Genomic DNA, 13,358 nt, shown 5'->3' with positions numbered 1-13,358 from the left:
GTTCTGCACCAACAGGCAGGTGGCTCGGCCATTCCGTTCCAGTCTGGGGGTACAACAGACTGCTAGGTTCAGTCTGATAAACTGAGCTGATGGTTGGAAGAAAACCATCTCAGCGTCCATTCTCTGTCCCTTCTTTAGGACAAGGCGTACTGGAAACCCTGCTGTTGACGCAGGAACGATCAGGTCCGATTCGTTTACTACCTGGCAGGCCTGAGGAATCGTCTGACCTGACCGAATGTTCTCGGGGTCACCGCTTAGAGAGTGGGCATCTGGGTCCACCCGTGTCCACAGCACACTGTTTACTGTGTCCAGCTGGGCGCCCAGTCGAACCAATAGGTACTTCCAATAGGAAGTAGTGAGCAAACTTCCTTTTTCCGATGGAGATGGAAGCTACACAGCTTCCTTTGCTCCAAATGGACCTATGAGATGGGGGTGCCCACCACAGAACCTGTGACTGCGTCACCAGGGTCACTTGACAGCTTGGCGACAGGTCCTCGAACAGACCTTCACTGATTATGGACTTCTCAGAGCTGAGGCTAAGAATTACATCATCAACCTGCACTTCTGCCACCTGGACCCCCTCCCACCACCATGGGGTGGTATTCCTGGACCCCCTGAGGTACCAGGGTGCACAGAAAGGACTCCCATTCATTACCGGACAGGGAGATCCACTCTTCTTCAGGGATGAAAAGGGGGTGTGCTTTACCTGGCGGGTCAAGCAGCTGCTTGGAGCACTGCTCCTGTAGTTGGGAGACCGTGGGAGTGCTGGCCTGGGCAGGACTTCCCTGTAGTTTTGGAAAGCAAGAAGAGACATTTATTCTCGTCCAGAGGAACCAGGAGGAACCTCCAACTCAGCTATAGTGTTCAGTGGGCACTGTGTGATCACAGCATAACCACTGAATCCCCCTTTTTGCTGTGCAACAGGCTTAGGGTTTTTGACCTGAGCCCACAATTTTCCACGCTGGCAGTCCACCAGAGGCTCCAGCCTGTCAAGCAGGTCTTGGCCAATGAGTAGTGGCTCTGTTTTAAACCTAGAGATGTAAACAGGATGCACCACGTTCATTGGCCCGAAGCTAAGTGCCACCCACACTCGGTGTGTGATCCTGGCATGATCCTGGGTATAGCTGGAAATATCTATCTTACACGGTTCTACCTTAAGTCTGATGCCTTTTCCTTTCGCTACTCGTTTGAGCTCGCTGAGTAGATCGGCTGACATCAAACTAATTTCAGCCCCAGTGTCAATCAGTGCTTCTCTATCTAAGACGTTTTCAAGAGAAACCTTGATATAAATACGCCTTGCTTTGCCTTTCTGGCTGAGATTCCCTAAGAATTGTTGGAAGCCTGCCTCTTCTTTGACTTCAGGGGCGGGGTCAGCGCCCAACTCAGAGTCACAGCCTTCTTCCAGGCAGGAACCCTCCCACCCAATCAGATAGACTGAGGGAGGGGCTTGGGACGGATCCCCGCCTCCTCCAGTGAGAAGGGGCGTGGTCCCCCTAAGCTCATTCACACTTCCGGCATTCGGTGCGGAAGGTTTACCCTGTCCTGATCTCTCAGGCAGGGCTTGTTCAAGCCTGGCCAGGCGGGCTGCAGTCGACTCCCTTCGTCCAGTCTTATGATAGACTCTGCCTGAGCCCTTGCCTTCCCCGTAGCGCTCACGGTGGCTCTGACGCTTAGTGCGGTCCTGCCTGCCTATTTTGCGCCGGGGCTTAGCGAGCTCAGGAACCTCAGCTGCCTCGAGCTGAGGCGAGTCGTCAACCCTGCTGGCTTTAGTGGCGAACACGGCCGTTTTAGCAGGTTTTCGCTCTGAGGAAGCAGAGACTTCAGCTCCCCAGGCTTTTTGAGCCAACCTTCTAATGTCAGCCATTTTCATCGCTTTTGCATCAGTGTGCATCACAATCATTTTCCTGACTGAGGGATGCAGATTAGCAATGAATAAACCTTTGAAATTCACATTCTCTTCGCAACCCTCTTCATTCCGCCCTGCAAAATAAGTGCGCCTAAGCCTCTGATAATAGTCGCGAGGGGCTTCAGCTTTTTCGTGCTTAATATGGTGCACAGCGGCCACGGCAGCTATGGGATCGATAAAAGCCGAAAATTCTCCGATCATTGCCTGACACAGCTCCTCAAAGCTATTACAGACCTCCGGTCCTTGTCTAGACATCCACGCAGGTCAGTCGTTGCTCCGAGGGGATCTACCAGCAGTCCGGCTGGCTGGTAGAAAGTCTCTATGCACAGAGTGGGACCGCGAGTCCTCACAAGTCACTCTTGTGCCTGGGAAGAAGCTGGTTCGTTCCCGGTCCAGCACTGCTTCTGAATAAGCTATTCAGGTTGTCTATGAGGGTCCAGCTGTAGGGTCCAACTGTCCAACACAAACACAATCTGTAGCGTTTAGCGTGACATAGTCTTGCAGGCATCGTGCTGTCTCACTGCAATACTATACCGCTGGAGGAAACAGTCCATCTGGCCATGAAACTCATTTGAACGTCTAGCTACAGCAACTAACAATATCATGATTTATTCAGGATTTGTGGAATCAGCACGTCCCGGAGACAGCTTCCGAAATCGTGAGCATTCTCTGGTGGTGTCCTGCAGGGCTTTTGCGGGTGTGTGTTGGTGGTATAGTGGTGAGCATAGCTGCCTTCCAAGCAGTTGACCTGGGTTCGATTCCCGGCCAACGCAGTGGCGATTGGTTTTAAATGCTGTCATGAGCCTTGGATTGTGAATAGCAAAGTGAAGCCTTTTGAAAGAGCCAAAGCACTGCAAAACGGAATTGAAGGAGAATCTTAAAGGGGATTCTGAGCGGTGTCTGCATACACGCAGTCCGATACGGGTGCTGAAAGCTTGAGCTACTCTCAATGTCATGCTGCCTTTCCCCGGAGTAAATCTGTTACATTGAAAGAATGCTTCTGGCAGGTTCAAAAAGGGACCCTTGTTAATTGGAGAAATCAATGATTTCGAATGAATTCTGTATGCGTTAAAAGACAGCTATACACAGAAAACATGCAGGACACTGCTCATGATGTCTCAGTGCGTTTTTCCAAGCCATCTGACAAAGCCCGCCCACTGAAAACTGCAGCAGATCGTGTAAAGACGTTCAACTTTGTAACTACTGCACGCACAGGAAGCAGAATAAATTCCTCTTTTCAAACTGTCAAAGGTTTGCTTTGCGAACGCTGCAGGACATCGCACAATCTCTTTTGAACGGGGACAAACCATTTCTTATGGGGCGCAGTAAGTACAGACGTTTAAAAAGCTCCACTCATGCCGACGATGCAGCATGAAGAAGCGCAACCTAACTTTTGACAGACAAAAGCCGGGCGCCGCTACGAGCAATATGAAATCAAACTGACAGCACACGGCGTTTCGCGCTAACTCAAAAGTGATCTCGACAGACGCTGTTCTCTGCATAACGCTGAAAGAGCTAAAGAGCGTTTCTGTTGAGACGTAACAAGCTCGTTTCTTTCTACCATGATGTCACCATGACCAAATCTGTCTTTAAACACCTTGCTCAGTCTCTGACGAGACTATCAAAAATTGCTTTCGCCGATTGTATTGCAAACCGGCGGAAGCGGGGTATTGGGAAAAGTTTTCAACTAGCAATAATCGCGCCTCGGCTAAACCTCACAGGCTACGATACTGCCACTGCGCAAAGCTGACGGTTGCCAGGCAACCGCGGGGATCCTATGGAAATCGTTATCGATCGTCTCATGGCATGTCGTTGCGGTAACGCTTCATATTTGTCGTCTTCTTCTTCTTCTAGCTTGAGGTTTTGAAGAATTTCATGACAGACAAGGGCTCCGTTGGGAACAAAGGGCGTTGTGAGAAAACCGTTGCTTATTTTCAGCAGCAGAAATACAACCCTTTAAATACAAGATGACAGAACAATGACGAAGGGCGTGCCGGGAGGAACTCATGCACTACAGAGGAAAGGGGGCGGGCACGTACAGTTCACATTCAAGCCACAAGTACTCTTCTCGGATGTTACACAAACAAATCCTAACGTCTTGAAAGCATTGCAGCATGTTTGTGTCCCACTTCCCGTGGCTGCAGGACGACTGACACGAACGGACAAACACAATCTGTGGCGTTTAGCGTGACATAGTCTTGCAGGCATCGTGCTGTCTCACTGCAATACTATACCGCTGGAGGAAACAGCCCGGGTTCGATGAGCCTTGGAATGTGACTAGGAAAGTGAAGCCTTTTGAAAGAGGTAAAACACTGCTCAAAGGAACTGAGGGAGAATCTTACAGGGGATTCTGAGCGGTGTCTAAATAAATAAATTCTTCAGTGTCTGCGGATGGCATTTTGCAGCTGGAAACAGATGTCGACGCTTTTTGAACAGAGCACCAAAAAAGCGTCTTTTTTGAAGGTACAGGTATTGAGCATTGGTGGTTCAGTGGAAGAATTCTTGCCTGCCAAGTAAGAGGCTCGGGTTCGATTCCTGGCCAATGCAGTGGCTTTTGCATGCTCACCACTATACCACCAACACACGCCCACAGGATCCCAGCAGGACACCACCAGAGAATGCTCACGATTTCGGAAGCTGTCTCCGGGATGTTCTGATTCCACACATCCTGAATAAATCATGATATTGTTAGTTGCTGTAGCTAGACGTTCAAATGAGTTTCATGGCCAGATGGACTGTTTCCTCCAGTGGTATAGTATTGCAGTGAGACAGCACGATGCCTGCAAGACTATGTCACGCTAAACGCCACAGATTGTGTTTGTCCAAATTTGAACTTTCACAATAGCATGCTAGCAGACAAATGCGCCTCAGAGGACTTAAGGCTGGCTGTTATATGCTGGAATTACCTTTTTTTGACGCTCTTACGAATGCGATGTCAACGAAAACAGAACAAAGCACAAAAAAACCCTCAAGTCCTGCAGTTGGATAGAATGCCGTTACACGTCCAAGCCGTATTTGACTTCATCCTACCATTGCAACACGGGGCGTATATGGAAACGAGCACACGCTACGAATTGTCTCTAATCAGTCCCTACAGTTGTAAGGCGCCTGGAAGCATGCACCCCCATCATTAATCTTTGCGCATCTGTGCAAGGTAAACTCTGGAGCAGTCTTTGAAACGGCTCAAAGGAAACACGTGATTGATTCCATGTGCATCTGGGGTTCATATCTTATTTACATTTAATTCAAGGGAAAGGCTTGGGTCAGTTTCAGACGGCCTCCAACAGCGAGATTCAAGCGCCCCACCTTCAGCCCAATCTGCGCCACCAGAACGCCAACGGCTCCTCTGCGCTCCGGGGTGCGGTTGTGACCCCGTAACCTAAAGTGTTGGTGGCAGACAAATGGAGACTAACAGGTGACGTCCTAGGACATGACTACATTGTGACACTCGGTGGGGATGGTGACCATTGCTTGGAAAAGAGTGCGAGGCCCCTTTAGAAAAACATTTTGTTAACAGGCATTCTGCCTCAGCCTAAACACCTATAGCTTGAAAAGCGCATGCTATTAGACAGGCACCTCTGCAAGACCTTAAGAGTCTCTTAAACTAGTGATAGTAAGGTGTTCCCAATGGGCGATGTTCGGCTTTCAAATCATCTCTCCTTGGAAGCGCCGAGATGCAGCTGTTTAAGGCTTAGAAGCACCTGACTGTTTCACTACCTAGCTGATCACTGTCAGTCAGGGAGCTCAGAGGTGAAAAGCCTGTCTGAGAGACAATTCGCCGTCGATCAGTTCAATATGTTCCGTACCAGCTCGGCGCACCTGAGATCATCTTGGTAGCCGTGTAGCTCAGATGATTGAGAGCGTGTGTGTGTGTACCACCGTGATTGGATGCCGGTCCTTCTCAGGTCACAGTAAACCTTCTGCTGCCTAACTTCCCTTATTTTTGGGGATCCCTTTGAAAAAGCAAAGGAAAAAAAAACTGTCTCTTCATCAGCGTGATCAACCTCACCCAGTGTGGCGCAGTGGCCTAATGGCTAAGGCACTGGCACTCTAAGCCAGGGATTGTGGGTTCGAGTCCCATCTGGGGTGCTCCTGTCCCCTTTTGAGAGTACAAATGTCCTTGCAATTTGCGAAGCTACAACCCCACCTTACTCAGTGAGCGGCTCTGCTTTTCTCTCACATACAGTTGGAAGAAAAACTTTTGTAAACAGCCCTTCGGAATGATGTGGATTTCTGCATGAATGGCTCCTAACATGTGATCTTATCTTTATCTAAGTCATAATAATCAATAAAGAGAGTCTGATTTAACAAACAACACACGCCCAACATTTGACATTGCTGTTTTAACAAATGTTTTAAACAATCAAGGTCATTGATGGAAAAAGTACGTGAACCCTTATATTAAGGAGCTAGTGGAACCTCCTTTATTGAAAAAAACCTCAACCCCCACTTTCTGTAGCGGCTGGTCAGACCTGAGCAGCGGTTAGGAGGTATTTTGGCCTATTCCTCTATGCAAAACTGTTTCAGTTCATGTATATTTTTGGGATGTCTTGCGCTGAACGGCCTGCTTCAGATCATGCCACAGCACTTCAATGGGATTGGGGTCAGGACTCTTACTTGGCCATCCCAAAATACGGAATTTCTTCTGTTTCAGCCACTCTGTTGTTGATGTACTCCTTTATTTTTGTCATGCTGCATGACCCAGCGTCTTTCGAGTTTTAGATCACAGGCAGACACCCTGACATTCTGCTGTAGAATTTCCTGATACATCTTGGAATTCATCGGTCCCTCGATGATTGCAAGCCATACAGCCTCCCCCATGCTTCCCAGGTGGGATGAGGTTTTGGAGTTGGTATGCAGTGTTTTGTTATCTCCAAACATAACGCTGTGCACATTTACCAACAAGTTCAACTTTTGTCACGTCTGTCCACAGAACATTGTTCCAGGAGTTGCTGTGGAACATCCATGTGGTCTTTAGCAAACTTGAGAGGGGCAGTGGTGGTTTTTTTGTTGGGGAGAGCAGTGGTTTCCTCCGTGGTGACCTCGGATGATCACCACTCCTGTTCAGATTTCTTCTTATGGTGGACTCATGAACACAGACGTAAGACAAAGTCAACCACCTGTTCGCTAGATCCCATCCCCACTCAGCTAGTCAAAGATTCCCTCGAAGGACTGGCAGGACCTATAATTAGTATGATGAATGCATCGCTTGCGTCAGGTGTTGTACCTGATCAATTTAAGGTAGCAGTTGTTAGACCGCTCCTTAAGAAGTCAAATTTGGATCCACAAGTTCTTAACAACTACAGGCCTGTCTCAAAGGTCCCATTTCAATCTAAAAGTCTTGAGAGAATAGTTGTTGCCCAACGTCAATCGTATCTGGATTCAAATAATATAATTGAGAAATTTCAGTCTGGTTTCTGAAACTGCATTAACGAGAGTCGTAAATGATATTCTCTTAGCTACTGATGCGGGGAATGCAACAGTGCTTGTGCTTCTAGATCTTAGAGCTGCCTTTGACACGGTTGACCTCTCTGTTTTGTTACACAGGCTTGAGTTTGAGGTTGGCTTATCTGGAACCGTCCTTCAGTGGTTTACTTCACATTTTACTCATCGTTTTCATTATGTTCAAATATCTAATAATTGTACTGCTTCATCAACGTCACCAGTTCAATTTGGGGTACCAGATGGATCAGTGCCGGGACCAATATTGCTCTCTCTCTCTACATGCTGCTGCTAGGTAGGATAATAAGAAAAAATAATATGAACTTTCATTCATATGCTGATGACACTCAAATAAACATTTTGTTTCCACCAAATGACAACTCTTCTATTATCACTTTAGTTAAATGCATTAATGAAGGAAAAACTTGGATGTGTGAAAACTTTTTGTAACTCAACTCTGAGAAAACTGAGGATCTGTTGATCGGAGGCAACAATACTTAAGAATTCCTTAAGAAGAATAGATCTCGGCCCACCATCCCAATGCCTCCATCTCAAAACAGCAACCTCCCACTGCCCTTAGTCTGCAAGGCAGTCCTTTCAAGTGCGATGATGACGCCGGGACCTTCGTTGCCTATTGTACGAGCTGAACTTTTGTGCTCATCAATTCAACGCTCTTTCCATCAACTCATCTTGTCTTTTGACGCTTCGTGTTTTGTGCTCCTTTGACTATCGGCATATCGGGTGACTGCAAACACTGAAGTTCTTGCTTACGGAGTGTGGAACAGTGTTTTCAAGTGATCGCTGTTCTGTCATGTTGACGCCGAGTGAATCTTTCTTTGGCAACATGGGCAGGCTGACAGCAAAAGTAATGGCAAATTTCTTGACTTATTTCTGAATATGAATGTTCTTTAGAAAAGGGATGCGGCGTTGCTTCTCCCCCGTGTAAAGGTCACGCATTCCAGACGTGGTTATGAGCGAACAGTTGCCGCAAGTGTTTGAAAAGAGCAAGCAGCCATGCCCCGTGTGAGGATCAAACTCAGGACCTTCAGATAAAGAGACTGATGCGCTACCAACTACGCCAACGAGGCCAGCTGCAGTGCACAGCCGGAAAGTTTGCCTCATATGGATTTCAGTCGCCCGTTCCCTAATCTTCAGACGCCCTCTGCTGGATGTTGCATTTGCCTTTTGATCTCACCGATACTTTTTTGGTCTGTTTCTGTTGCGAGTCTGTTTTTCAGATCTCACCTAGCACAAGTCTCTCTGGCTGAAGTGGCCTCTCTGCTTCAGCATCGTGCCCTCACTCAGCCATTAAAAACGTCACTCGGACTTCTGACATGCTGACATGAAATGTCAAGAGAGAGTGGCGGAGACGCTTAAGGCAGAGAGAAGATGAAGAGGGGGCGTGGCTGTGAAATGATTGACAGCTGCATGACGCTCTCCATGCAAGGTGTGACCACAGGCTAAAGGACACCTTTCGGCACATCAAGCTCTAAGCACACACCTGGAGGACGTGGGAAACGATCCCGCTACCTCTCGCATGCAAAGCGAGCGCCGTACCATGCAAGCTAACCCCCCTCGCTGGGGCTCATGCCTCGGTGTCGCCTAGTGCCGCTTGTTCCCCTCTTACCGGGTGCAGTTCACTGCCCTTCGTCTGCAAGGCAGTCGTGTAATTGCGGCTTTCTTGACTTATTGATGAAGGTCTGACTGGACGAGCGAATGACGCCTCTCCCCCGTCCTCAAGCTCGCTGACAGGATAAAATAGAAAGTGCTGCTGTGGCTCATTGGTTTAGGGGTATGATTCTCACTTAGGGTGTGGGAGGTCCCGGGTTCAACTCCCGACTGAGCCCTTGTGTGCTCTTTTTGTCCTCGTGACTGGGAACTGATATCCACATCACCTTGCAGCATCTGCTTATGGCAAATGATGGAATGTGACTAATGACTGAACGAGCCTGGTGAATACTCATCACGTGGCACAATGAGAGCGTGCAGTCAGCTGTCCAAGGCAGCAACCTCATTGCTCGTTCAAAAGAACACGTACTGAAAACTCATCACCACTATGTCGTAAATGAGCACCGCAATCGCTTGTTGTCATGCGTCCTTACTTGGGAAATGCAGAAGCAAAAACTGCCCTCTCTCAGCCACCGAAACGTGTGCGGCTCGCCTTGCACTCTCTGCGCCTCGCATATTTATGGAGCTGTCTGCTCTTCTTTCTGTTGAAGTACGCAAGTTACGGGGCGTACTGCAGACTATGATGTGCTCAATGACAGCTTTCAAGATTTGAAAACTATGAGCTTGATGGCTCAAGTCGAACGAATGTGGTTGTTACGCAATTGATGATCAAACGCACATATTCTAACGATTCGTGAGAGTATGTTCTAAAGATCCTTGGCTCAATCCCGGGTTTCGGCATTTTGTTTCATCGCTCCCTTTGTTCCTCTCTCCAGCGCCCCCTGCCTAAAATGACGCGTCCCTTTCTCAGCCCGAAACGCAAGCGATACACCAGCAGCAAATACTACAGGTTTCCGTAGTGTAGTGGTTATCACGTTCGCCTAACACGCGAAAGGTCCCCGGTTCGAGACCGGGTGGAAACAGCCTCGATTTGCACGCTCCTGTACTTCACAGAGGTATTGAGCGACCGGTCATTTGTTCCCAATGTATTTCCGGTGCCTTCATGCACTCTTGTACCAAACGCACGTTCCTTCTCTACGCGGAGCCGATCATTTGCAATTGGGCTGTGCCGACAGACCAGGACGAGCTCTGTCGGCTCAAAAGCAGCGCAGGACCTGCAAGAACAACAGAAAGATTAGCATCCAGCGGGGGCTTCTTAGTGAGCCCAAGATCTCATCAAGAATCGGCTCCAGCAACAGGGCTGGGCGCATTGTTCCATTCTCCGACCACTCTCGGTGTAAACAAGTCCCTCCTGGTCTCTGCTTGAATTGCACTTTCCTGCGTTTGCTTTGGTGTAACTGGCTTCCCCTGCATGGGCGAATGTGAAGAAGATCCTTAGTAAGTCATTGAAGAAACCCGAGAAGAGGTCGGAGTGGCCTCTGTCGTTCATCAACGATCCAGTCAGGCAGTACTCCTCTGTAAAGCGCCGTTCGTTCACATCGATTGGCTTTTTTTTGCCTTCATTCGTGCAAGTAGTAAAAGCAGACGCCCCTATTCTGCCGTGACCCCGATTCGAACCGGGGTTGTTGCGGCCACAACGCAAAGTACTGACCACTATACGATCACGGCGAGTTACCGATACACACGTGGCAGGGCGGAAAAGGCTGTGCTCTCTTCATGTGACATAATTCGGAAAAGTCCTGACGTTGCATTTCAACTGAGTCCCAGTATACATCGACCCTTCGACACTCTGAGTGACAACTCTCTTGCGTGTTTTCTAATATTTCTGTAGTTTGCTTGCATGATGCCCGGAACAGCAGGGTTGTGCGCTCCTATATGGTCTAGCGGTTAGGATTCCTGGTTTTCACCCAGGCGGCCAGAGCTGACCATCGCTGCAGGAGGTGGGAGGGTTACTCTGGTAGACAGGGCTGACCTTTGGCAATAGGATTTATACTCTCCAAGATGATATTTGCACTTTCTGGAGAGGCGATTTTCTCCACTTCAGTAGCCCGATTTCGTCGATTGCGTGGAGAGGGCTGTAGAATGTGGCGCCGCCTTTCCTGCTCCGTCCATGACAGGCGTGCTGGACTCTGGAGAGAGAACACGGTCCATCAGCGCACACCAATAAAGGCACTGGAAGCCGCTGAATCGCATTGGCGAAGCTCAGCACTGGGCCGCTGGGCACATCTGACCACTGTTTCCGTAGTGTAGTGGTTATCACGTTCGCCTCACACGCGAAAGGTCCCCGGGTGGAAACGGACTTCAGACTTCTTTTGTCGCCACGCACAAAAGGGGATTGGGGATTCGCCTAGCGCTGTTATCGAACAGACCCACTCACCTCTTAGTGTGGCGGGATCTGCACAGTGCATGTCGCAGCGCATCCTGCTTTCACTTCAATGCGCGTCCTGATGTACCCCTGTCTCCCGCGTGACAGGTGGGGACAGGTGACAGGTCCTATACTAATGAGGAAGACATCGCTCTCTCCGACCCCCCGGCATCGTGTCCCGACCCACCGTGCTGGAAGCCGACGCGTGCTGTGATTCCTTTACGGAGCAGAAATGACAACCGAGGAGCCGAGAGATCATTTCAGCATTTCGCGTCTGAACAGAAAACACAAACGACCAACTCAGAATGACTTGCCTTTGACGCTTTTCAAAGCGTTCTTTGTGCACGACGACTGCGCCGCCTAGCAGATACAAATGGGTTGTACAACTTTGAACTAGTAAATGGAAGAGGGCTAAGCCTCCTCTCTTTTAGCCCAGGTTCGATCTGTCTCCCAGAATCACCAGGGCGCACACACACACACCCGTGCCGTTGAAGTGCTCTGCTTCATTTCTAAGGGCAACTCAACATTCACTCCTACCCCGAGTGCAGAAAAGACAGCGTCCGCAGCAACAACAGCTCAGGTCTCTGCACAGGAGCTAAGCTGCCCCCATCTCCTCTGCTCTGCGGCTCCTGCAGAGCGGAGTCCTGCCTGGAGCTGTGTTTGCAGGCGGCGGCTCCCTACGCTCTGTCTGTGCGTCGTGAAATTAATTAATAACGTTAATAAATTTATAAAGTTAATTTATAAAGTTAATAAAGTTATAAATTAGAAATTAATAACGATATAATTATATTCATGTACCGCAACACAAGAATAGTACACGCTGTACATTGTCTGTCGATAATGTTTCTGTAGTGCTTAAGTGGGTTAGGTTCCTGACTTCCATGTCACACGGTCTATGATTGAATCCCATGGAACTATGACTTTATTTTTTAACAAACATTTCTTTGAAAAAATGAAACGTTTCCCTTGGTCAGAGATTAAATAAAACCTCACTTTTTTAGGTTTTACTGTGCAGAGTGAGGTTTTACCTCACTTTTTTTGAGCAGAAGGTTTACTGTGACCTGAGAAGGGCCGGCATCCAATCACGGTGGTAAATACACACAAGCTCTCACTCATCTGAGCTACACGGCTACCAAGATGATCTCGGGTGCGCCGAGCTGGTACGGAACATATTGAACTGATCGATGGCGAATTGTCTCTCAGACAGGCTTTTCACCTCTAAGCTCCCTGACTGACAGTGATCAGCTAGGTAGTGAAACAGTCAGCTGCTTCTAAGCCTTAAACAGCTGCATCTCGGCGCTTCCACGGATGAGATGATTTGAAAGCCGAACATCACCCATTGGGAACACCTTACTATCACTAGTTTAAGAGACTCTTAAGGTCTTGCAGAGGTGCCTGTCTAATAGCATGCGCTTTGCAAGCTATAGGTGTTTAGGCTGAGGCAGAATGCCTAACAAAATGTTTTTCTAAAGGTGTGTCCAAGTGGCTGCAAAAGGACAACACTCCCGGGGCACTGTGGCTTAGTTGGTTAAAGCGCCTGCCTAGTAAACAGGAGATCCTGGGTTCGAATCCCAGCGGTGCCTTCTTTGTTCTGTCTTCTTGAACAGTACTGGTCATTATGGACAACCGCCTACGGCTAGACTTAATTAAATGCAAGTATTCATTTCCTGTCTTTAACGCGACTTGTTTTTCTTAAAATGGATGCAACTTGCAAAACATGAAATACAAACCTTGCTAATCAGCGCTAGCGGCTGGCAAAAAAAAAAGAAGTCAGCAATGTTTTTTTCTTTAACCTTAACCCTACTAATGGAGAAGAGTTAAACGACCGAGTCTATGCAGCTTAAACGGTGCGCACGTCGGGTTCTTAGCTGGTAAATCACGCTCACCCCAGTCCTTAATCTTTTAAAGAGGATACAAAATTGAACCTAGTCGCCACATCACATACATCCTGTTCAATGATAAAAAGGTAACATCTATCCTCGCTCCAGACTAAATCTCACGTTGAGGGCATATTTTTTTTCACTTTACCGTGAGTCGGGCTCGGCTGCACAGAGGAGAGAGCAGACCAATGAGGTC

The 13,358-nt window shown here is 48.4% G+C and overlaps 5 non-coding genes across 5 annotated transcripts; 3 read left to right on the top strand and 2 right to left on the bottom strand.

Annotated features, from left to right (window-relative positions):
* Positions 1–2,607: 2,607 nt before the first annotated feature.
* Positions 2,608–2,679, top strand: trnag-ucc (transfer RNA glycine (anticodon UCC)). Its single transcript has one exon. It is a non-coding gene; the product is annotated as a tRNA-Gly (tRNA).
* Positions 2,680–3,512: 833 nt separating this feature from the next.
* Positions 3,513–3,654, bottom strand: LOC148642816 (U4 spliceosomal RNA). The gene has a single exon (XR_015929412.1). It is a non-coding gene; the product is annotated as a U4 spliceosomal RNA (small nuclear RNA).
* Positions 3,655–8,363: 4,709 nt separating this feature from the next.
* Positions 8,364–8,436, bottom strand: trnak-cuu (transfer RNA lysine (anticodon CUU)). Its single transcript has one exon. It is a non-coding gene; the product is annotated as a tRNA-Lys (tRNA).
* Positions 8,437–9,866: 1,430 nt separating this feature from the next.
* On the top strand, positions 9,867–9,939 carry trnav-aac (transfer RNA valine (anticodon AAC)). Its single transcript has one exon. It is a non-coding gene; the product is annotated as a tRNA-Val (tRNA).
* Positions 9,940–12,791: 2,852 nt separating this feature from the next.
* trnat-agu (transfer RNA threonine (anticodon AGU)) lies at positions 12,792–12,865 on the top strand. Its single transcript has one exon. It is a non-coding gene; the product is annotated as a tRNA-Thr (tRNA).
* Positions 12,866–13,358: the final 493 nt, after the last annotated feature.

This window comes from Lepisosteus platostomus, chromosome 22, assembly GCF_059453375.1.
Source record: "Lepisosteus platostomus isolate fLepPlt1 chromosome 22, fLepPlt1.hap1, whole genome shotgun sequence".
In the NCBI taxonomy this organism is placed as follows: domain Eukaryota; kingdom Metazoa; phylum Chordata; class Actinopteri; order Semionotiformes; family Lepisosteidae; genus Lepisosteus; species Lepisosteus platostomus.
Note: the sequence above shows the minus strand (reverse complement) of the source record. Positions and strands in the feature narration are given on the sequence as shown.